The 24925-nt window shown below is 46.1% G+C and overlaps 1 pseudogene; it reads right to left on the bottom strand.

Moving 5' to 3' along the window:
• LOC148852657 (F-box protein AUF2-like) overlaps positions 1–24054 on the bottom strand; it is a 43963-nt pseudogene extending 19909 nt beyond the window's left edge.
• Positions 24055–24925: the final 871 nt, after the last annotated feature.

Raw genomic sequence — 24925 nt, 5'->3', positions numbered from 1 at the left:
AGTACTACAGTTGGAATTTTTTGGATTTTTTTCAATATTTTTGGAAATTTTTCTGTACTTTTTTGGAAATTTTTCTATACTTTTTTGCATTTTATTATTTTTATATTTAGATATCTTTATTTTTTCATATATTGTTCTTTTCCCTGTATTTTTTTGTATTTTATTTAAATTTCTATGGTATTTTTTATTATATATAAGTATTTTTTTATTTTTTTTATGACGCCACGGGTCGAACCGTTTGACTTGGATGGTTGAACCGCCGAATTGGAAAATAGTGCCCTGACCGGTTCGATCACTGGTTCGGTTCTAAAAACCATGCAACAAATTGTAGGGAGGCTCTTCTTGAGAGGTGTGATCTTGAGTCAGGGAACAGAGGGTTATATTGACTGAGTTATTAATCTAGCGTCTGTTCGGCATCGATGTCGCTGCTATAGAAAATGGCGATACATCAGTGCTATGTCAGAACGATGCTCTAGGAAACATCTCTTTGTTTGTAACCATTTTTTCATAAAAAAATAGTGCTTCAAGCCACGCCTTGGAATTATGAAGGCATGGCTTGGAGCAACGCCGAATTTGACATTTCCTAAAGCTGTAGCTTGTTGCTGTCAATAGGGACATGAAGTGGCAGTGACAGGGACATGACATAGCATTGGATAATAGGTACCAGTACTACTAAAAACGTTTCCTGGAATATTGGTACCAAACAAAAAAAGTTGTTGCCCCAAGAAACATCCTACCCAGGGGCGGAGCCAGGATTCTTTATTGAGGGGGGCCAAAGGGTAATATGCATGCATAGAGGGGCAAAAAAGATAAGAAACATGGATAAGAGGGGCAAAATATATGTGGGATTTAAACAATTGCTATGAGGATTTTCAAGGCATAAGGGGGGACATGGCTCCCCTCTGCCACCCCCTGACTCTACCCCTAATCCTACCTAACAGCAATGTTTCCAAACAAAAAAACACTATTTTTTTAAAAAATGGTGCTTCCAACCCACACATCAACAACATAATATATCTACAACATCGATGCCAAATATAAACTCAGAGACAAGTTATAGAAAAATTTTTCATTTCTTGCTTGTCAAACAAAATACCAAGTGATGGAGCACAATCCAGCCGGTCTTAGCTATCAACGAACTTGCCTCTGAGCTGGAGCGTCGGGGATCCTGAAACGGTAAAGATGAGAGAACTCCGGGGGGAACCCGGTGTGATAACTCCAAATCTCAAGTCAGTAATCTCTCAAAGGCAAAGTGTAGACCAGATAGCGCAAAGTTCACATACCTTGTTCGTTGGGGGTAGGGGGGCTTTTATAATCACTTCGCGCACTCGCTCCGACGCCCTTGTCAGGTCGGGTATGATTACCCTTGCATCTGTCAACTCGGGCGTCGTCCTTTCTCATGGGACAGAACCGTCACTGCCTTTTGTCGGAGCCGCCTCTCTAACTGGAGATGGCGGTGTCAAGAGGCGGTGGCAGGTGGCCGTTCGGAGAGCGGCCGTCAAGCGTCAGATCCCAAGTTAGTCAGGTGCACGACCCTTGGGTACGGACTTCCTTGGTGCCAGGCCTAGTACGGTTTATTTGGTTTTGGTGCCCTGAGGGCAATGTGGAGTGGTGAGCGAGACGAAGTCTTGAGTTCGGAGGTATGTATAGGGCAGGTCAGTTTGGCGAGGTGTATCCCGAGCTGTTACAAGGCAGGCAGTTTGGCGAGGTGTATCCCGAACTGTTATAAGGCAGGCCAGTTCGGTGAAGTATGTCCCGAACTGTTACAAGGCAGGCCAGTTCGGCGAAGTATGTCCCGAACTGTTGCAAGGCAGGCCAGTTCGACGAAGTATGTCCTGAACGATACAAGGCAGGCCAGTTCGGATTACTTGTTTGGGGCAAGGGTGAGTTTGGGCCCCTAGTAGGGAGTTCTGACCGCTGGTTTCTCCCCTTGGTGCTTGCGCCTTAGGCTTACTTTTGTGTCGAGCTGTTGTCTTTGCCCCGTGTCGCATAACTGTGAGGTCGGGCCAAATCTTCCTTCATCAATTGCCCCCCACTCCTCACGCCAAGGGTCTTGCCCTGGTGCAGGGAGTTTTGCAAGGTGGTAGGTGGATTTGTCCAGTTCTTCGAATCTTGACTGCGCGAGTTGCTTTTGCTAGGGTTCTTCGGTTTCGAGAAGGCGGGAAACATGCCTACTGCTCATAAATGTTGACGGACGTGACAGCGCGCGTTTAAATTCCAAAATTTGCACCGCTGGGACATGACAGCGGGTCATTTAAATTTGAAAAAAGTGCGCCACTGCCGTTCTGAAGAGACGTGCGCTGGCGGTTTTGTCAGTTGCAGGGAGACGTGCGGCGCGTTGTCAGTTTCAGAAAGGTGTGCATCGACGCGATGTCGGTTTCAAAAAGACGTGCGCTGATGTTTCACTCTTTTTGAAAAGATGTGCGGCAATCACGTCTCGACCTCAGGGGACGTGTGGTTAGCGCGAATGTGGGCCGTCGGATCGTCTTTGATCTGCACTGCTGGTTCTTGGTTACTGTAGCTATAAATAGTGGGGGACCCCAGTCGATTTGTCACTTCTGCGGTTTGCCTATTGAGCTCGCGTCCAAGTTTTTTCAGCTGGCGTCTAGGCTGGTTACTTAGCCTCCAAGGTTTTTTGGCTTGTTCTTGTCTCCGGAGCCTTCAAAACTTTCTTCCGATGAGTACCTTCCTGAATCCTCCTATTTTCCTCGATGTCTAGCTTTGATAGCTCAGACGACTCTTCAAGTAGGACTGTCGTAGGTTCTACAAACCGAGCCGTATCTCCCGACTGCCTTAGTGATCCTGAGGCGGAACTTGAGGATGACTATGAACCCGTAGGCCGAGCCGCTTCAGGCAGTTTGGCGTCTACCTCTCGCCAAGGTCGGATGCTAGACAGGTTTGGTCCCTCGACCATGACGCCCGAGGGGCTTCAATCTATACTTATGTCTTACAATCTTCCTGGGGGGTATACATATTTCATTCCTTCGGGTAGCTTTCCTTGGGAACACGGTCCTGATGAGATCATGATTTTTTGAGAGCAACTCGCTGCGGGGTTGCGACTGCCTTTCCACCCCCTTCTCGTCGAAGTCATAAACCACTTTGGTGTCACCATTGGCCAACTTCATCCGATCTCTATTCAGAACCTGGTGGGGACAGTCTCCCTTTTTTGCGAGCAGAATTTCCCTTTAGACTTAGAGATATTCTCCTCCATCTTGATGCTCAAGAGACAAGCGGGTTCTCTTCTTGGGGGAAGATGGGCGTATTACCTTTCTCCTCGCCCGAGCTTTAAGCTTCTGCACGATCTTCCTAATAAGGTCCCAACGTGGAAGCGGGACTACTTAGATGTGCGAAGTGCACAAGGATGGCCCTTTCAGACCGGGTGGGGTGAGGCCGCTCCTAATTTAGGTGTCACTCTTGACAAAGAGATGGTGAAGGGCCTCCGGCAATGGGCACGACAAGGTTTAAGGTGCCATCAGTACTTAACGGAGGCCAAGCTTATTGCGGCCGGCCTGAGTTCGGGTAGGATTCTAGTTCTGTGGTTTCTTGCTGGCTTTGTTCCTTCATTTTTCCTGATGTCGAACTCGTTTCTGCAGGTGTGATGAATGCGGAGAGAACTCGTGGGGGCATCTGTTCCAAGGCATAAAGAGGAGGAAGCGGGTCGCCAAGCGAACTCGTACTGAGCTGCCCCCAGATGAGGAGCCTCAAGTTCCAGACCAAATGCCGAAGGATCTGCTCAGGGAGCCCGAGGTGACTCCACCGATGCATGAAGCTGCCGGGGTGCCTTACGCTGAGACCACTTATATGGGCGCTCCTGCATACTCCAGTGCTCCTGCTCACTCTGGGTCTGCTCATATGCGGGCTGGGCCCTCGGGTTTGGGAGCTCAAGGGGAGTTTAGGAGCGTGTTGACGCCAAACTACACTCTTCAGAAGAGTAGGGAGGCTACTTTCCCCGAGGAGATCGCGGCGTGGACCGATCTTCCTTTGAACCAGGTCGCCTACCGTGCCATAACACATGCTATGGTGGTAAGTCAGATTTCGTCTGCCTTCTTCATTTTCTATCGCTTTTGCTGTTATTGCTCACTTGTTTCTTTTGGTAGGTGAATTCTTCAATTCACGCCTTAGCAGGCCAAGTGGAGAGGAGCTCGCGACAGGCGCGAGCTGCTGAGGTTGCCACCTATGCTGCTGAAGAGGCTTTTCGTGCCGCAGAGGCGAATACCCAAGCTGCTGAGGCGGCCGCTTATGCTGCCGAAGAGGCTGCTCGCGTCGCCATGGCCAGGCAGGCGAGGTCTCACCGTGATGCCGAGGCCATGGGGATAGTCGTCAAGCACATGGCGGACTTGAAGTTGGACTTGCAACATCAAGTCGAATATCTTCAAGAGGACATCAGGGAGAAAACGCAGATTTTTTCCCAAGGCGTTGAAGACGCCAAGAAGAAGGCCGTTGAAGACTATATTGCCTCTCCGCGTTTTGATGATCTGATGGTGGATTCTTACAGAAGGGGGTTCAAGCTGAGCCAGTGGATGATCCGGAACACGTACCCCGACCTCGATGTTAGTGTCATATCCACTTCGCATATAACTTAGGAGATGGCCAATGCTGCCGATGGCGAGCCAGACTCTGAAGGAGAGGCAAGGCCTTTGGGTGTTGTTGAAGTGCCTTCTGATGGCAAAGAAGTAGCTCCAGGCATGTAAAGATAATCTTTTTTTTTTTTTGAAATGCCTTCTGATGGCCAATGTACTCCTGTTTCTTGCAATGGAATAGATAATCTCTTTGCCTAAGTGTTCCTTTTCCCGAACTGATTCTTTGTCGAATTGATAATATGCCACTGTTTCTTGTCCGGGTTATTGTACTTCCGCAACCTGTTTTGCCGCTAAGGCTTTTGCATTGAACTGATTTTTTGCCGAGCTGATAATATGCCCGACTTTTCTTTGCTTGTTTACGTCGAGGTTCCTCTTGGCTCTGTATCATGACCCTTAGGACCTTATAGTGATTTCGTCCACTTCGCTTGGCGGTTTATAGGTAGTATCGCCTTAAGTTCACGATGTTCCACGCTCGAGGTACTTGTTTGCCTTCTAAGGTTTCGAGCTCGTATGCCCCCCCGAGCGCTCTCTTCACTTTATAGGGCCCTTCCCAGTTTGGTCCAAGTATGCCCACGCCGGGTTTGGGCACCATAATCTTACGAAGGACCAGGTCGCCGACTCGGAAGCTTCTTTGCTTTACTCTGGCATTGTAGTACCGAGCTACCTACTGCTGGTAGGCCGCTGTCCGGATGTGCGCGAGGTCCCTTACCTCGTCCAGTAGGTCAAGGTTGGTACGTAACTCATCTCCGTTTGTCCGATCGTCGTATGTTTCTAGTCGCAATGTTGGTACTTCGATTTCCGCCGGGATCAGTGCTTCAGTGTCGTAGGTGAGGTTGAAGGGGGTTTCTCCCGTGGCGGTGCTTTTTGTAGTTCGGTGAGCCCACAAGACACTTGGTAGCTCTTCGGCCCACAATCCCTTAGCTCGATCTAGACGTGCTTTCAGTCCGTGCAGGATGGCTCTGTTCATTACTTCCGTCTGACCATTTGCCTGCGGGTGCGCGACTGGTGTGAAATTTTTTCGAATCCCCATGTTATGGCACCACTCTTGGAACTTGATATCCTCAAAATGCTTGCCGTTGTCGGAAATTAGTACCCGAGGTAACCCGAAACGACATACTATGTTCTTCCAAAAGAAGTTCTGTATGTTTCGGGCCATAACAGTTGCCAGAGGTTCGGCTTCTATCCACTTCGTGAAGTAATCTACTGCAACAACTAGGAATTTTCTTCCACCTGTTGCTGGCGGGAATGGCCCCAGGAGGTCGATGCCCCATTGTGCAAAGGGCCACGGGCTGGCAAGGTATTTGAGGTCGAAAGCAGGCTGATGGTGGATATTGGCGTGCTTCTGACACTTTTCGCATTTTCTGACGAGCTCGACAGCTTCTCCCTTCATCGTTGGCCAGTAGTATCCTTGTCGAAGTGCTTTTTGGGCGAGTGCTTTGCCCCCCAAGTGTCCGCCGCATAGGCCTTCATGAGTATCGCGGAGTATGAACTCGGCTTCGGCATGTCACAGGCAACGCAAGTAGGGGAGCGTGTAGGACCGTCGGTATAACCGTTCGTCTATTATGACGTATTTGGCTGCCTGGCGCTGCACACTCTTGGCTGCATTGCATTCTGCAGGGAGGGTTCCGTCTATCAAGAAGCTCGCGAGTGGGTCGATCCAACTCGACTCTACTTCGAGGATGGGAGCGACCTCCTCTGCCCCCCCGAGAATACTAGGCCGAGGTAAATCCTCTATGTACACGGTTCTCATGTTGTTGTGACTTGTGCTGGCTAACCGGGATAGAGCGTCGGCCTCAGTGTTCTTTGACCTCGGGATTTACCTGATGAAGTGTGACTAGAAGTTGAGCAAGACCTCTTTTACTTTCGCCAAGTATGCGATCATGGAGAGCTCGCATGCTTCATACTCGTCCGTAACTTGGTTGACCACGAGCTGGGAATCGCTGCAGATGACTAAGTGCTTTGCCTTTACCTTTTGCGCTAGGTTCAGCCCGGCTATCAGTGCTTCGTACTCTGCCTCATTGTTGGATGCCGTGAACTCAAAGCGTAGTGCGTATTCTAATTTTGTGCCGCCCGGGCCACATAAGACTATTTCAGCCCCGCTGCCTTGCTGGTTCGAGGAACCATCCACATGAAGGATCTAGGGCTCCTCATCCCAGTTCGCGTTTCGCCTGACCAGGAGAGATGCCACACTGGCTGCTACTTCACGGGGTTCAGACTCTATTGGCTCGGGAGCTCCGGGTTTGCCCAAACTGGGACCTCGGGCTCAACCTGTTGGGCTTCGTGGCTAAAAGTGCACTCGGCGATAAAATCTGCCAAAGCTTGGGCTTTAATTGCGGTCCATGGTTTGTACTGGAGATCGTACTCGCTGAGTTCGATGGCCCACTTTGTCAGCCTACCGGAGACCTCAGGCGGAGTGAGCTTAAGACGACGACGGTGTGAGCTTGGAAGTAAGGGTGGAGTTTCCGAGCTGATATCACCAGTGCGTAGGCAATTTTTTCTATCTGCGGGTACCTTGTTTTTGCTCCCTGCAGAATTTTACTAACATAATAGACGGGCCGCTGGACCCGATCTACTTGTTTTACTAATACCGAACTGACCACCTCGTCGCTTGCCGAGAGATACAGTTCTAAGACCTCGCCCTCCTCGGGTCTGGCTAAGGTTGGTATAGTGGCGAGGTAAGTCTTTAGCTCATCGAACGCGAGCTGGCAATCTCGGGTCCATTCGAACCCTTTGCCTTTGATTGCCTTAAAGAAAGGCAGGCAGCGGTCTGCCGACTTGGACGTGAAGCGGCTCAGAGCGGCTATGCGGCTGTTTAGCCTTTGAACTTCTTTTACTTTTCGAGGTGGTCATATCAAGGATGGCCTCTTTTTTGTCCGGGTTGGCCTCAATACCGCGCCGGTTGACAATGTACCCTAAAAACTTACCTGATGTGACACCGAAGACACACTTGTTTGGGTTTAGTCTCATGTTATATTGACGCAGAATTTGGAAGGCAGAATCCAAGTCTTTTATTAATTCTCATGAAAACTGTGTTTTGATGACCATGTCGTCTACATAACATTCAATTTTTGTGCCAATTAAAGGCCGAAAAAGTTTATTTACAAGTCTTTGAAAAGTCGCGCCAGCGTTCTTTAGCCCGAAGGGCATAACCTTGTAACAGTACAGGCCGAACTCGGTAATGAAGCTGGTTTTTTCTTGGTCGGACTGGTCCATCTTGATCTGGTTGTAGCCTGAGTAGGCGTCCAGGAAACTTAGCAGCTCATGTCCCGAGGTCGTGTCCACTAGGCGGTCAATTTGGGGCAAGGGGAAGCAGTCTTTTGGGCAAGCTCGGTTTAGGTTGGTGTAGTCGACGCACATGCGCCACTTGCCGTTGGCTTTTTTCACCAGCATTGGGTTGGCTACCCAGCTCGGGTAATGAGCTTTCCTTATGAAGTCCACTACGAGGAGCTTTTCAACTTCTTCATCGACCGCCCTCCAGCGCTTCGGGGCTAAGTTGCGCTTCTTCTGTCTAATGGGTCTGACTACATGGTCAGTGTTAAGCTTGTGAGTTATAAGGCCAGGGTCAATACCGGGCATATCTGTCGCGGACCATGCAAAAATATCTAAATTTTGGAGTAAGAAACTCACCAGTTTAGATTGCAAAGGCTCCATGACGGAGGCACCGATCTGTAGTGTTCGCGCCGGATCTGTAGCCGAGGTTGGAACTGCGACTGTTTCCTCAGTGGGCAAAGCTCGTTCCTCGCCCTGCTCCGCAGGTCGCTCTAGTTCGAGGTCGCCGGCTACCTTGGTTTTTCCCTTTAGGGCGGCAACATAGCATTTGCGGGACTCAAGTTGGTCGCCCCGCACTACCCCCACACCGAAGTCCATGGGGAACTTCATTGCCAAATAATAGGTGGAGACCACCGCATGCATAATATGCGTAATTGGTCTCCCTATTATGGCGTTGTATGGGGAGGGGGTCGCGACCACCAGGAAATCGTGGTTGAGTCTTACCGTGCACGGCCATGTGCCGACTTCCACAGGTACCATTATTTTTCCCAAGGGCCTGACTTCCTCTCCACTGAAGCCTACCAGAGGAGTGTGAGCGGGTTTCAAATCGCTTTTCTGCAACTGCAATTGGTCGAACGCCAATTTGAATAGGATGTCTGCCGAACTGCTTGAGTCTACCAGTATGTGCCAGACTTCGAAGTCGCTGATCCTTAGCTTTATGACGAGCGCGTCATCGTGGGGGTAGTGAACACCTCGCGCATTGTCTTCTGTAAAAAAGATCGGTTCTTCCTTCTTTGGCCTCTTGGGGGGGTTCTGCTCCTCTCGGGCTGCTTCGCGAACTGACGTCCTCGCTGCCGCCGAAGTGCATCCTACCACCACCGAACCGTCCACTATCATGTGTATGGTTCCCCGGACTGGCCTTTCTTTTGGGGGAGGTTGCTGCAAGGCTTTGGCCGGTCTGTTGCTCGGCTCGGGGACATCCTTCCCGTGCTCCCCTTGCCGACCTGCTTTATTACTATTGTCATAATGTACAAAATTTCTTAAGTACCCGTGACGGATGAGTCCTTCTATCTCGTCGCGGAGATTATTACATTGCTCGGTGCTATGATCGTGATCTTTATGAAAACTACAATATAAATTTTTGTTCCTCTCGTTGGGGTTGCTCTTCAGGAAAGGTGGCCACTTTACGTAAGGGGCGTCCTTGATCGTCATCAGGATCTTGGTCCGCCTTGTGTTCAATGGCGTGTAATCCGTCCGAACTACTAAGGGAGCTCAGGACGGCTGGCTTGGCTTCGCCTCTCGGTTCTGGCCTCTTCTGTCGCTGGGGTTGGAGGGCTCGCCTTCTCTTTTTATTTTTTCAACCTCACCTTCGTTTCTCTAGTTGATCTCTTCCTCTGTTCTCCTAAACTTGTCTGCGAGCTTGAGGAAGTCGGCCACGGTTGCTGGCTGTCTAGCCACCATGTGCCATTTGAACTCTTTGTGTGTCACCCCTCTTTTGACCGCGGTGAGTTGTACTGCAGGGTCTAACCGAGGGATCTGCAAACATGCTTCATTGAACCGTTTGATGTAGCTCCGGATGGGTTCTCCCTCTCTTGGGATTACCCCGAAGATACTTTTCTTGGTTCTAGGACACCTTTTGCTGGTAACGAAGTGCGCAGTGAAGATCTGCACGAACTGGGGCTAGCTTCTTATTGACCCAGAAGCTAGGTTCTGATACCAGGTGTAGACCACCCCTTTGAAGGTGGTGGTGAAGGGCATGCACATGCATGACTCGCTTGCCCTAGCGAGGTGCATTTGCGACTAGAACGCATCGACGTGGTCGTTGGGGTCGAAGGACCCATCATACTTGTCTAGAGAAGGGAGTTTGAAATCTCTAGGCAAGGGGACTGCCAAAAGTTCTGCTGAAAAGGGGGAAGGAACTGAGAGAATGGGGATGGTTTTTACCTCGCCCGAGCTCGTTTCTTCCTTGCCTCTGAGCTCGGGTAGCACACGGGTAGCAGTTCGGCGACTTCGCCGGCACCTTCTTTGAGTGGGCCTGATGCTAGCGCTACTGGCCTCTGTGTTGCCGAGCTCGATGGGCTCGGAATGTTGGCCTGCTGCTAAGGCGCTGAAGCGGTTCTCCGTGAGTGGGAACTCGGGCTTGGAGCACCGGGGTGACTTCGTGGGCGAGGTTCCTGACCCACCCACGAGCTGCGAGGTGGGGGTGATCTTTCTTTGCTTGTGGCCCGGGGATGAGGCCTGACTATTAGGTGGGTTCTGTGGTCGGGAAGCCTCTCCTTGGTGAGGTCGTCCACCTTGATGGAAGGCCTTGACTGGCTTTGAAACAGGGTGCCGGCGGGGAGCAGTGGCTAGTTCAAGGATAGCTGAGGGAATTGTTGTTGATAATGGTGTTGGGAGAGGTGGTGCAACACCTGGTGTTGCTGGAGTTGGTGCTGCTGGAATTGCTGCATTTGGGTCTGCATTGCCCGCATGCATTGCATCAGATCATCTATCTGGTTTTGGCGGGGTGCCAGTGGGACAGCAGTTGGTTCCGCGAAGTTCGTTTTGATGGGGAGTGGAAGAGGAATGTTCAACTTGGGAGTGTTCAGAGGTGCCACTACCTGTGGCACATTCAGACTTGGGATCCCATCCACTGAAAGGGGGATGGTGAACTGCCCAATGCACACCGCCGGAATTTGGTGTTGCTCTCCGGTAGTGGTTGTTTCGGTTCCATGTTCGGCACTGCTAGAGGAGGCCATTTCGGTGTTGGAGTTTTTGAAAGAAGGGTAGGTAAAAGAGATTTAGAGGGAGGCTTTTAGAAGCGATTCCCACAGACGACGCCAATTGATGGAGCGCAATCCGGCTAGTCTTAGCTTTCAACGAACTCGCCTCTGAGCTGGAGCGTCGGGGAGCCTGAAACGGGAAAGATGAGAGAACTCCGGGGGGAACCCGGTGTGATAACTCCGAAGCTCAAGTCAGTAATCTCTCAAAGGCAAAGTGTAGACCAGATAGCGCAAAGTTCACATACCTTGTTCATTGGGGGTAGGGGGCCTTTTATAATCACTTCGTGCACTCGCTCTGACGCCCTTGTCAGGTTGGGTATGATTACCCTTGCATCTGTCAACTCGGGTGTCATCCTTTCTGCTGGGACAGACTGCCTTTTGTCGGAGCCGTCTCTCTAACTGGAGATGGCGGTGTCAGGAGGCGGTGGCAGGTGGCCGTTCGGAGAGCGGCCGTCAAGCGTCAGGTGCGCGGTCCTCGGGTACGGACTTCCTCGGTGCCAGGCCTAGTACGGTTTATTTGGTTTTGGTGCCTTGAGGGCAGTGTGGAGTGGTGAGCGAGGCGAAGTCTTGAGTTCAGAGATCTGTATAGGACAGGTCAGTTTGGCGAGGTGTATCCCGAGCTGTTACAAGGTAGGCAGTTTGGCGAGGTGTATCCCGAACTGTTATAAGGCAGGCCAGTTCGGCGAAGTATGTCCCGAACTGTTGCAAGGCAGGCCAGTTCGGCGAAGTATGTCCCGAACGATACAAGGCAGGCCAGTTCGGATTACTTGTTTGGGGCAAGGGTGAGTTTGGCCCCTAGTAGGGAGTTCTGACCGCTGGTTTCTCCCCTTGATGCTCGCGCCTTAGACTTGCTTTTGTGCCGATCTGTTGCCTTTGCCACGTATTGCATAACTGTAAGGTCGGGCCAAATCTTCCTTCATCACCAAGTAATAACAGCTCCCACAACAAATTATTTTGGTGGGATTTTAAAATATCCAACGTCATAATGTTGTCCAAAACAGTAGGGATATCTTAGAAAACATTTGGATTGACAATAAGAGCCGAATGGCTACAAAAGAAAATAGCCATAACAAGAGTACTGTCAAGAAAGAGATGGTTAAGTGTTAATTCTAAGATACCAACAGCTGTTCCACTGGCCCACCACCTTGTGTGTGAGTGTTATCTTTCAGCCTGACAAGTGATAACAGCTGCAACCAATATTACTGGGAAGAGGCCAAAACGTGGTGGAGCAGTGCTGAGTCACATACGCCATTGTCGCCAAGTCTTGACACATATCTTCTCGTGAGTGGTGGTGATGAGTAACATATTATCTGTCTTTGGAGGTGTATCCCACGTGTGTACACACAATGTTCCATTCCATATACAAAGGTATGGGTCCAACGTGTGTATACACCAATGTTATAAAACAGGTCATTTGTTTGAACCGGACAGTCTAATTGCTGACCTGGAAATCGTCAGTAGCCAAAGCTGTTGTAGTTCTGGGTCGCTTTTAAAAGATTGACCCGGCCCACTATGCATGAATTTATTATCTCCAGCCCAATCAGCAATCAGCATGCTCTAGAAAAACCTCTAATTTTATGATTGGTTTTATGCAGAAAACAAGAAGTAAATGGAAAATATGGCCTTGGGTGATAGATTCAAGTGGCGTTTGATAAATCTAAAAAGTTAAAAAGATATTAAAAGTGTTTGAAGTTTGAAAAGAGGTATAGATGTTTTTTTACTTTTTAGAGACTCTGAATTCATAAGTTTATTTGTCTTGGGTCAACCTTTTACCATCTGAAATTTACTGATTTTACTATTTTACTCCTAAAACATACTATTTGTAAATGTTGAGTTTAATTTGCATTATCTTGTAAAAAATAATTTTCAACTTCAAAATAACATTGGAACAATATAAATAAAAATAATTAATTAATAATTAATAATTAACAACTACTAATTAATAAATAAAATTATTAAAATAAAAAATAATTAATGACTATAAAAATAATTAACATCCTCTCAGGAATAATTTTCAAGAAGTAGACCAGAAATGGACTAACCAATTCTCAATGAAGGAGTTGTTTTTAGAGCATGGATTAATTCATTTTAGATGCTCAATTGAGTCAGATCTTTAACATAGGGAAGGATCGAAGCTTGGTATTTCAATGACATTATTGAAAAAATTAGTAGTAGAGTAGCTGGTTGGAAAGGAATGTTGCTTTCGGCTGGAGGAAGAATATTGTTCTCATTAGGCAGTGAGATGGAGAGGAAGCATTGGGTAGCACAGAATAAGGTGACATGTCCAACTAAGGAGAGGGAGGCCTCCAAATTAGAAAGTTGGATGATCTGAACAAGGCCATTCATCTGGAAGTTGCTTCAAGGAATGGTAGGTATGGATGTTGACCTCCAGGATATTCGTATCGAGATCAAATCAGCCCCCCACAACATCCCATCACATCCCTACCGTGTATTGGGAATATTTCCCGATGATAATACCAAAAATGGTAATATCATCATTGTGAGATGTTCTCAATACATGGCAGAAATGTGCTGTGGGACGTTGTGGGTTTGTATTTGTTGTAAGGACCGAACTTGTGAAGAGATCAAATAGTTCGGGTATGCTGGATATGAGCCAAAATATGGCCTTAGCGAGTTTGGGTTTACAGCCCAGTACAAAAGAAAATAAGAAAGTTAAGGTTATGTTTGGTTTGAAAAAAAAGGTAGAGAAAAGAAGGAAAAGGTAAGAAAACCTTTACAAACCTTGTATAGATTTCTTTGTCTTTCTTTTCCTTTCCCTACCTTTTCATTCAAACCAAGCATAGCTTAAAAGTAATTCATCTCAACCCAGCTCAGAGAAGCTATGTCAAGCTTAACATAGATGGTTCTTCTACTGGAAATCTAGGTCATATGGTGGTGGAGGTGTGATTAGAGATGCTAAGAATGGATTTATCAGTGCTTTCCACAACTACTACTGTGTTGCTATAAACCTTTATTCAGAATGGAATGGCTCTTTTAGATGGTTTGAATTTGGTAAAAGCGCTAGGCTTTGGTAAGGTCTTTGTTGAGACCGATTCAAAAGTTTTATGTGATATTGTGAGTGATTCTAGGTCTTTGCCTTGGAAACTGTGGTTTTGGTTGGAAGAGATTAATTCAGCTAACAGATTGCTGATGCTCTTTCTAAGAGAGGATCCTCCCATAGGGATCATAGATTTTTTTAACATAGAGACTTGTCTCGACACAAGGTTCTGGTTTGGTAGGGTGCCTGCAATACTCGTATAGGAGGGAATCATAGGCCATTATAGGCCTAATGGCCTAGACCACTTGGTCAAAGTAGATCTGGTACCATCTTAAAGAACTATTCAACATGAAAGTTTAAGCTGTTAAGTGAAGTCCTTGAATAGGTTTTATTCTCTAAAACTAACATTGAGTTTTGGTTTAGAGTTCAAGCAGGGAATTGCTCTGGTAGCCGAGTGCTAATGTGGCTACAAGAATAATTCAATTGAACCTCTAGTACAACAAGTGGGCTCACCAGACTGATCAGGTCTTAGCCAAAATAGTTGGTGTGAACATTTATTTTCAGCAAAGTTTTCGAAACGCCGTTGACTCGGACAGTCGGACCGTTCGGCTGGCCTGAGAACTGTCCAGGCAACCAGTTTCGTTTTAACTCAAACCTGGTCTTTGACCAAAAACCGTTGAAAAAGTCAACAACCCATTGACACAAGCGGTCGAACTGTCGATCCGTTCAATGATTTTTTACCATTTTTTTATTTTTTTAATTTTTTTTTTGTTAGAACAGACCATCCATTCGAACCGAACAATCAGACCATCAACCCGGAAATCAGTGGCCAGAATGGAACCATTTCTAGATCATTTTTTAAAACGTTAATTTTTAGTAACAATTAAATGACTCCTTTCAGTTCATTGTCCGTTTAAAGTATTGCTTTGGGATGGATAATTGAAATTTGATTTTTCACAAGTAGGAATAGAAATACTTCATGATACTTCTAATCAATAGTAATGCAATATTTCATGATTGTATTCACCTATCATGTGTATGATAAACATGTTTTTGGGCATGGATCTTGAATTTGTAAGATTACCATTCATGCTTACTTTTACTTTTATGATTTTGAGTTATCTCTTGTGGTGATTGTCATATAAATGCTAAAATCCTATTGTACTTAGGAGAGTGACCGGTACACTAGGGCCATCGGGACAAGAAACCCAGTGAGGCTGATTGAAAGATTTCAGCTAATCACCAATTTGAGAGACCTATATGGGTAGAGGATGAAGACTGGTAGCCTTGCAGCCATGGAGAAATAACCTCTCTTGTTAGATCATGTCAACAATTCCCGGTCATTTGGCCCACACCATGGAACAATAACCTCTACAACAGAATCTAAGATGTCAGCCTCATTCCCCTGCAGTGATTATCTTAAACTTTAGATCAAACGTTAGCTTAATTGACCACTCATTGCATTGAACAATCTCAGTCCGTTCCACCACCACCAACCATAACAATGTCTACCCCATCCTTGGCCAACACCTTACATCTATACCCATCACAGTCCTGCCTTTCCCTTTTGTCTTCACCAAATCAGTTCCTCAACCTACTCCACAAGCCACATTCAACCCTTCTCTACAATCTAAGTGGCAACCTATCACCACCATTTTCGATGATAATGAACCCAAAGTTCCTATGCCCCTTATCTTCCAAACCTCACTCAAGGATGATATAGAAAAGTTGGAGAATATGCAAAAGGTGAAAGGAGTGCTTGACCTAAGAACACTAATTTGAAGGAGTTTTGTCTCTACTCCAATGCCAAGTTACCTAAAATGTTCAATATGTCTAATTTTGAAAATTAAGTATAATGGTAAAGGGTACAGTCTGAATCATTTAAAGATCATTTCTAGAGATATGCGGAGAATAAGAAGACTTAGAAGGATGTATCCGAAACACTTTTGGAACATTTCTCTTATAACATGGAGTTAATGCTTAACTTAGCAGACCTCGAGGCCATGACACAGAAATCTAGAAAAAGCTTCTTAGATTATTCCTATAGGAGATGACAAATGGCAGTCATAGGTACATAGTGCTCACTCAATCATTCGGAGCACATAAAACACTAAATAGATACCATACAGACGCTTGTGATTGGCCTGCAGTTCATTGGTTGCCTACGATGAACTTATAATGTATCGCATGCTCGCGATGAACACTTGGCTCTTCGCATGGTCACAACGGATTCGTGCTTGGTACGAGCCTAAAACAAGTTTTAATTAAACCTACGATGAATGTTATACACGCACAATCATGCGATGAACCTTGGTCGTGTGTGACCCTACGATAAACCTCAGATACATGCGGTTTTGCGATGAACCCTGGAGAAATGCGGTCTTATGATAAGCCCTGAACCATTGCGGAACCGCAGTTAACCAAAACTGAGCCCAAATACCGGTTACACACATGATCGGGTGCCACATAGGTTTAATAAAAGGCTACCTGCTAAATAATGACGTCACGAACGCCACGTCTATTAAGTGAGATGAAAAAGGCAGTAGAACATGTGGATTATGAGGATCCTCGGGTGAAAGGAAAGTCAACCTTCAAGAGATCCCATAAGAACACATGGTGAAACCCTAGCAACACTCCTTAATGGCCGACAACAAATCTAATATTCTCTTTTCGAGTAGAAAACAAATGCTTTTGGATCCTTCCTTTCAGGATCTTGGGATCCTTCCCTATAAATAGGGATCATCCTCATAACGAAATTCATCCATTCAATCATTGATTAACCCCATCATAGGATTCCCTTCTCAAGCCGTCTCATCACTCCCTCTACTCTAACCCTTCGGTTGATTCCCTACTCCTAGTCTTCCTTTATCCTTCAAGGAGACCATCCCCCTAGCCTAGCTAACCACCTTTTACTTACATTAGAATCTATAGTTTCGTACTTGATCATAGAGGATGGATGCCTGTAGAATCAACCTTCATGGTGCACGATCTGGAAGCTCCTAACTGGAAGATGACCTAGAAGCTGGTTGCGTAGTGAGCTAGTTCAAACTATAAGAAAATAGATCAGAGACCCCAGGGTGACTAACCTGGTGAGGTCACTCCGATGCTTAAGTCAGTATTGTGCTATCTTGGTTGCGAGCTAAAAACTTGAGTGTAGAGAGAGCTAGTAAGCAAATAATCACGTGTACCTGGGTCCTGGGGGTTGATGCCTTTAGATAGATGGATTGTCATAGGCTTTGCGAAACATTCCCAAGACCTTCACCCTGTGACGTCTAGATCCGTTCCGCTTTAGTAGGAGAGTAATACACCAATCAATGAAGTTTATCGTTTCCCTCTGATCTGGGTGGGATGAGGATAAGGCTTACCCTAGGTAACCCTAAAATGATGTCGTTAAGGCATCAAAATACAAAATTATCAATGAGGTGACTAGGTCTTAGCTCAATCTCGAGGCACTTGTTTTCCTTCAATAGTCTCGAGCTCATATGTGCCTTCTCCGAAAACTCATCTCACCTGGTATGGACCCTCCCAGTTCGGTCCATGCTTACCCACGCCAGGCTCAGGTACCATGACCATGCGAAGCACCAAGTCACCGACTTGAAACTCATTTCCTAACCTGGGCATTGTAGTACCGAGCTACTTGCTACTAGTAACTTGTAGTCCGGATATAAGCCAGGCCATGTACTTCTTCAATCAAATCCAAGTTAGTTTGGAGCTTGTTTCCATTTGCACCTTGGTCGTATGCCTCGAGCCACAATGTTGGTACTTCGATTTCCGCTGGAATCATGGCCTCTATTCCATATGTGAGGTTGAAGGGTGTTTCACTAGTCACAATCTCGATAGTCATCCTATAGGCCCAAAGGACATTGGGCAACTCATCCACCAATAACCCTTTAGCTTACACAAAGCGAGCTTTCAGTCCACGGAGAATAGCCTTGTTCGTCACTTCGGCCTATCTATTCGCTTACGGGTGTGCTATCGAAGTGAAATTTTGCTGAATCCCCATCTTGGCACACCGATTTTGGAATTTGATATCTTCAAACTGCTTCCTATTGTCCAATATTAGCACCTTGGGCAATCCAAAATGGCACACAATGTTCTTCCAAAAGAAGTTATGCACATTCCGATCTATAATGCTTACCAACAATTCAGCCTCCACCTACTTTGTGAAGTAGTCCACAGCTACGACTAAGAATTTTCTCTGCCCGGTTACCAGAGGAAATGGACCAAGGATGCCGATGCCCCATTGCTCGAAGGTTCATAGGTTGGTTATGTACTTTAGATCAGCAGCAGGTCGATGGAGGATGTTGGCATGCCTCTAACATTTATCACATTTCTTGACGAGTTCAAGTGCATTTGCCTTCATGGTAGGCCAGTAATAACCCTATCTTAGTGCTTTTTCGGTGAGCGTTCTACCCCCCAAGTGTCCTCTGCACAGTCCTTCATGGATGTCGCGAAGTACTAGTTTGACTTCTAAAGGTCGCAAGCAATGTAGGTAGGGGAGCGTGAAGGACCTCCCTCCTATATAGTCGTCCGTCAATAAGGACGTATCGAGCTAATTGATGCTCTACCCTCTGAGCTGCATTACATTCTGCCGGTAGGGTCCCATGGAGCAGATAATCAATGAGCGGGTTGACCCAGCTCGGTTTTACTTTCAACACGGGAGTGACCTCTTCTGCCCCTCGGAGAATGCTGGGCCGAGGTAGGTCTTCTATGTACACAATTCGCATCGTGTTGTCGCTAGTGCTTGCCAATTGTGACAAGGCGTCGAGCTTAGCATTTTCAGACCTCGATATCTACCTGATGAAGCAAGAATGAAAGTGTGGTAGGACTTCTCTGACCTTATTCAGGTAAGCTACCATGGTTGAATCGCGAGCTTCGTAGTTGTTGTTGACTTGGTTCACTACCAGTTGAGAGTCTCTACAAACTATGAGGTGTTTCACACCCATTTCCTTCGCTAAGTTGAGCCCAATAATTAGTGCCCCGTATTCTGTCTCATTGTTCGATGCCTCGAATCTGAACCGGAAAGCGTACTCCAACTTCACCTTGCTCAGGCCGTACAGTATCAGTCCAACACCACTTCCTCACTGGTTAAACGAGCTGTCTATGTGGAGGATCCAGGGCTCCTGATCCCAGGTCAGTCCTATCCTGCCCGGGACCAGTGCTGCACTAGTCGATGCCTCCAATGTGTTAGTAGGATCAGTCAGTTCAGGGGCTAGCGTGCTGAACGTGCACTCTGCTATGAAGTTCACCAAGACTTGGGCTTTGATCGTCAGACATGACTCGAACCAAATGTCATATTCACTTAGCTCGATTGACCACTTCATCAACCTCCCTGATACCTCGGGCTTAAGCAAAATGTGCCTTAGAGGTCTGTTGTTGAGGACGACAATGGTAAGGGTTTGGAAGTATGGACGTAGTTTTTGAGCTTCTACTACTAGTGCATAAGCGAGCTTCTTGATGTTGAGATATCTAGTTTATGCATCTTACAAAACTTTGCTTACATAGTAGACTGGTCGTTGGACCCGGTCTACTTCTCTAATTAGTATCAAGCTGACCACCTCGTCACTCACCGAAAGGAAAAGTTTCAACTCGTCTCATTCCTCAAGTTAGGTCAAAACTGGGGCAGAACTTAGAAACCTTTTTAGCTCATCAAACGCGAGCTAACACTCTTCAGTCCATGCAAAATCTTCGTTTTTTTTTATTGCCTTTAAGAAAGGTAGGCACTAACCCGCCGATTTAGACACACCCCGGCTAAAAGCGACTACTCAGCCAGTGAGTCTTTGAACCTCCTTTATTTTTTGGGGTGACCTCATCTCTAAAATGGCCTCAATTTTATTTGGGTTGGCTTCGATGCCATGTTGGTTCACTATGTAACCGAGGAACTTGACTGATGTGACCCCGAAGACACACTTGTTCGGGTTAAGTTTCATATTAAATTTCCTTAGAATTTGAAAAACTACATTTAAACCATCAATTAAAGAATTGGAAAATTGGGTCTTCACGACCATGTCGTCAACATAACACTATTTTACTGCCAATCAAATGTTCAAAAATTTTATTTACAAGTCGTTGGAAAGTTGCTCCAACGTTCTTCAAACCAAAGGGCATGAATTTATAACAGTACAGCCCGAGCTCAATTACAAAGGCAATCTTATCCTGATCAGCTATGTCCATCCTAATCTGATTATAGCCGGAGTAGGCGTCCATGAAACTCAACAACTCATGTCCCGAGGCTGTGTCTACCAGGCGGTCTATTCCGGGAAGGGGGAAGTAGTCCTTTGGGCAAGCTCTGTTTAGGTCGGTGTAGTCAATGCACATGCGCCATTTTCCATTGGCCTTCTTCACCAGCATGGGGTTGGCCACCCAGCTCGGGTAATGGACCTCATTAATGAAGTCTGTGGCGACAAGCTTTCCGACCTCCTCATCGACTATCCTCCACCGCTATGGGGGAGGTTGTGTTTTCTTTGTCTAATTAGCCCGACCAAAAGGTCCACATTTAACTTGTGAGTAATCACACTAGGGTCTATCCCAGGCATTTCTGCCATGAACCAAACGAAAATATCCAAATTATTAAGTAGGAAACTTACTAGTTGAGTTCGGAGCAATTCGCTTATTAGGGTACCATTTTGGAGAGTCTTCACCAGATCAATCTCAAAAACCGGTATGTGGATTGTCTCCTCCATCCGGGCAGCTCGCTCCTCGGTGTAGTTTGCTGGTTGTTCTATAGAAACCCTACTCTAATAGTCGTTCTCAGGAATTGGTACTAGAGAGCCACAACCGGGCCAAAGACTCAGTCATCCTATAGAAACCCTACTCTAACAGGATTCTATACAAACCCTACCCTACTAGCTACACTCCTCTGTAATAGTGGCTGCAATATGATGGACAAAGGGGAAGCCTACAGGAATACATCAGTAAGTTTGAGGATGCTCTGGGGTCCTTCGCCCTCGACGATGACCTGAAAGTTCGTGAGTTGTCAAAGTCTTTGATGGGGCCGACATACACATGGTTTGTCAATCTTATTACCGAGAGCATAGATTCGTGGGCCAAAATGGCCAAAAGGTTTCTGTCTAAATGGTTCACCCTGGAGAGGACGCTGATGATAGCCAACCTAAGGAACATAGAGTAATGTTTGGGAGAAGACCTCTTGGCTTGTATCATGAGGTTTCAAAAGTTGACCCATTCAGTCTTCGATGAACATGCCACGGAAAAGGGGTTTGTCGAATAGTGTATCCAAGGAATGCAAGCTGCCTATTGGATAGGCATCGAGAACATCGAAGTGGATACATTCATCCAGTTGTGGTGGTGTGCAAAGAGAACAGTGTACACAATCAAGAGCACCACAACCCAGTCTGCACTGATACTGGGACAATTTGGTAGGAACGAGGCCTATGCAGTTGACCGCAAGCCCCGCAATAACTCAAGGCCCAGACTAGGGCCTTATTACCGAAACGATAATCAGGGTAGAAGGAATGATTTGCCAATCCCTCCTCCTTTTCCTTGCACTAAGGAGGAAGTAATAATAATAATGAACAAGCTGGTCCCTACACCATGACCTAGAGAAGGATAGACGCAGGGGGAGGTGGTGCAATTCCCACCAATCCCTACACCATGACCTAATGGATTGCTTCTACTTGAGAAGGTTATTCGTGCAAAAAGTAAAGTTGGATGAGTTCGTGAAGTGCGACCCTACACAAATAGAGACCGACCCCCTCCCGGGTCACGCCCAAGGAGGGAGTATTAACGTAGTAGGGTCACCAAGCCAATACCAACCAGACATGCTAGTAGCAAAACTAGAGCAAAGCCTAAAGCTCTAGCACTTCTTCAGCAAGCAAGGAGCAAGCATGTCAATGAGGAAGCTAGCCATCAGGGCACTAGCGAAAGTCTTCAAGAGGCCCTTGGAACCCTACCGGCCCGATAATACCAGAATAGAATTTACGCCGAAGAACATGTTGGTCATAGACCCCCACCATAATCGACCCTTATACGTTACGACAAGGGTGGGAGTTTTGAGATGAGAAGGTTCATGGTGGACCTCAGGAGTTTTGTCAGCCTAATCTCCATCCATACGCTGAAGTTGATGAATATACTATAGGAGACAATCAAAGGCTTACCTATGGAGGTGACCGACTTTAACAGAAATGCATCTGTCACGAAGGGATCCATCTAGTTACAAGTAGCAAACAGACCATTTTCCATTGCGCAAGAGTTCTAGGTCATCTCGAGAAGGACTGTGTATCATACTCTGCTAGGGCGGTCGTTGATACATGGCCTGGTCCTTGTCCCATTGACATACCACTAATGCATCAAGGCCAAACACAAGGGATGCGTGATTAGGATTCTAGTGACTAGAGTTCCCTTCGACAAGTCAGAAGCTCACCTGCAAGACATGATTTACTAAACAGAGCTAGCTGACGAAGGTAAGACAAGGATAGCCAAGGTGGAGGGAGTACAATTGTCAAACCCTACGAGCGATCCCCTGACTATGTTGGAGAAGAAGAAAAGGACGAGATGCATACGAGTGACTGGCGACGATGGAAAAATCTACTACACTATTATCGCGGACTACGAGGATGGTGAGTCACCGGCAGCCAAAAAGGCCATCCCAAAGGTATAACTTTGTGTTTAATCACAAGATATGATATGGCTTCTATAAGTGTGATGTGTTATTCTAAATCAATAGAATTAGTGTTTGTTATCATCAATAGGCTTTGCTGTCAAAACATCTACCATGTGTAATTGTGCATCTGAAACCATGCTCAAGTTGTGTGTATTGTGCCCACACTAATTTGAAATCATGCACCCTAAATGGGATAATTGTGACATTTTTCTTTTAATAAAAACGTGCCTACAAACAATGTTTCAACCATAACTATTTCACTGAGACATCTCTATGAAAGGACATCGCGATGATTTCATCGCAAGAGGACACCTTACAAGTTGAACGGACATTGCCAACACCAAAGGTACAACATTAAAAAAAAGGGTGTTAGTACATAGTCATCGGCAAAATTAAAAGATACTAAAATTCACCTACGATAATAGGAAAAAAAAGAAGAGATTGTAGAATATTGTGATGAGATTCAAACACCTCCTAAACATATGAGAGATTCCATGGACATAGTAGAGGAACCCTTTGAAGAAGTCAACATGGCTGCAGAGGGAGCGGAGAAAAGGCCATTGTACATATCGTCCAAATTAGGAGCCGAGGATAGAGAAAAGTTAATCGCACTATTGAAAGGTAAGAACCTTTCTTTATTGCAAAACGCTAAAGACCATTTAAAAGAGACTATTCCATGTGCACTCTCACAAAAATCCAAGATGTTTTCACTTGGTCATACAACCAGATGCCCAGACTGGACTTGGCCCTCGCCAGACACACCTTGTGTAAGACCCTAAGGTTAAGCCTGTAAAGCAACCCCAACGGGTTTTTAAGCTAGAGGTAGCTTTGAAGATCAAAGAAGAAATTGAGCGGCTTCTAAAAGTAGCGTTCATCAAACCCATAGCACACCCTCGGTGGCTAGCCAATATAGTGATAGTAAAGAAGAAGAACGGGCAACTTAGGTTAGTACCTCAAGCTTAGTTAATTGACCTTAGCACACCACTCAAAGCTAACCCATCCTAACCTTATAGTAGGTGTTGTGTTGATTTTAGGGACCTAAATAAAGCCTGCCCCAAGGATGAACTTCTCCTACCAAATATAGAGGTTTTGATAGATTTGATGGTGGGGAACCAACTCTTCTACTTCCTAGATTCCTATAGTGGGTACAACCAAATCTCCATGGACCCTGCAGATGCACCTCATACAGCCTTTTGAACACCTATTGGAAACTTCTATTACAAGATGATGCCCTTCGGCCTGAAGAATGCTGGGGCCACATACTAGAGGGCAATGACGAATGTCTTCCATGATATGCTGCACAAAGAGATTGAGTGTTATGTCAACGACATAGTGGTTAAGGTAAGGAAGTAGGAAGATCATCCTGGTATGTTAAGAAAGGTGTTTAGTCAGTGCAAAACTTTCAATAGAGTGGATCAAGCCAGGATTTGGAGTACAGTCTAGGAAGTTTTTGGGATACAGAGTGGACTAGGCCAGGATTCACCTAGACAAGAGCGAAGTAAAAGCAGTCCTAGATCTCCCACCACTAACCAATGAGTCCCATTTAAAGACCTTTCTAGGAAAAGTTTCTTACCTTAGAAGGTTCATCCCTGAACTTGCACGCATGACCACATCACTAATGAAATTGGTGAAAAAGTCTGTGGAGTTCAAATGGACAGAAGAGCATCAGAAAGCTTTTGAGTAGTTGAAAAGTACCTTATCTAAATCCCTAACCATGTCACCACCCAAAAATGGCCGTGAGTTTAAGGTATACATCACATCAAACTCAGAAGCAATAGGGTGCCTACTGATGCAAGAAGATGATGAAGGAGTCGAGTGCCCAATATATTATGCCAGTAGGACTCTAAAGTTGGCTGAAAAAAATTATTCCCACATGGAACAACAATGCTTGGCGCTAGTGTTTGCCGTGCAGAAGTTCAGGCATTATATCTTGGGTCAGAAGGTCAGGTTAACCATATGCAATGATCCAATAAGGTTCTTCATGGATAGACTCCCTCTTTCTAGGAGATTAGTCAAGTGGATGAAGCAGCTAAACAAATATACAATCGAGTACACTCAACCACGGGCCATTAAGTGTCAAGCGGAAGCGGACCTCTTAGCCGCCTTCCCCACCAACAATAACTTTCCTATATCAGAAGAAGTTCTGAGGGAACTCTCCATGATCGTAGTAGTTGAAGAAGGTGAATGGACCCTAACTTTTGATGGAAGCAACATTAGCACTTCAATCGATGTTGGAGTAATACTAACATCACCTACAGGTAACACCTCTGCCTACTCATTCAAACTACAGTTCCCCTGCTCCTATAACATAGCCAAATACAAAGCCCTGGTCCTAGGGTTGACTATAGCGAGAGGTTCCGAAGCTAAGAAAGTCAAAGTGACAAGAGACTCTAAATTGGTGATAGGTCAGCTGGATGGAAGATCCACTGTTAAAGAACTGACGATCCTATTGTATAGAACCTTGATACCGAGACTA

The sequence above is a fragment of the Nelumbo lutea genome, chromosome 5, assembly GCF_056320005.1.
Source record: "Nelumbo lutea isolate HS-2025 chromosome 5, American lotus-T2T, whole genome shotgun sequence".
In the NCBI taxonomy this organism is placed as follows: domain Eukaryota; kingdom Viridiplantae; phylum Streptophyta; class Magnoliopsida; order Proteales; family Nelumbonaceae; genus Nelumbo; species Nelumbo lutea.
Note: the sequence above shows the minus strand (reverse complement) of the source record. Positions and strands in the feature narration are given on the sequence as shown.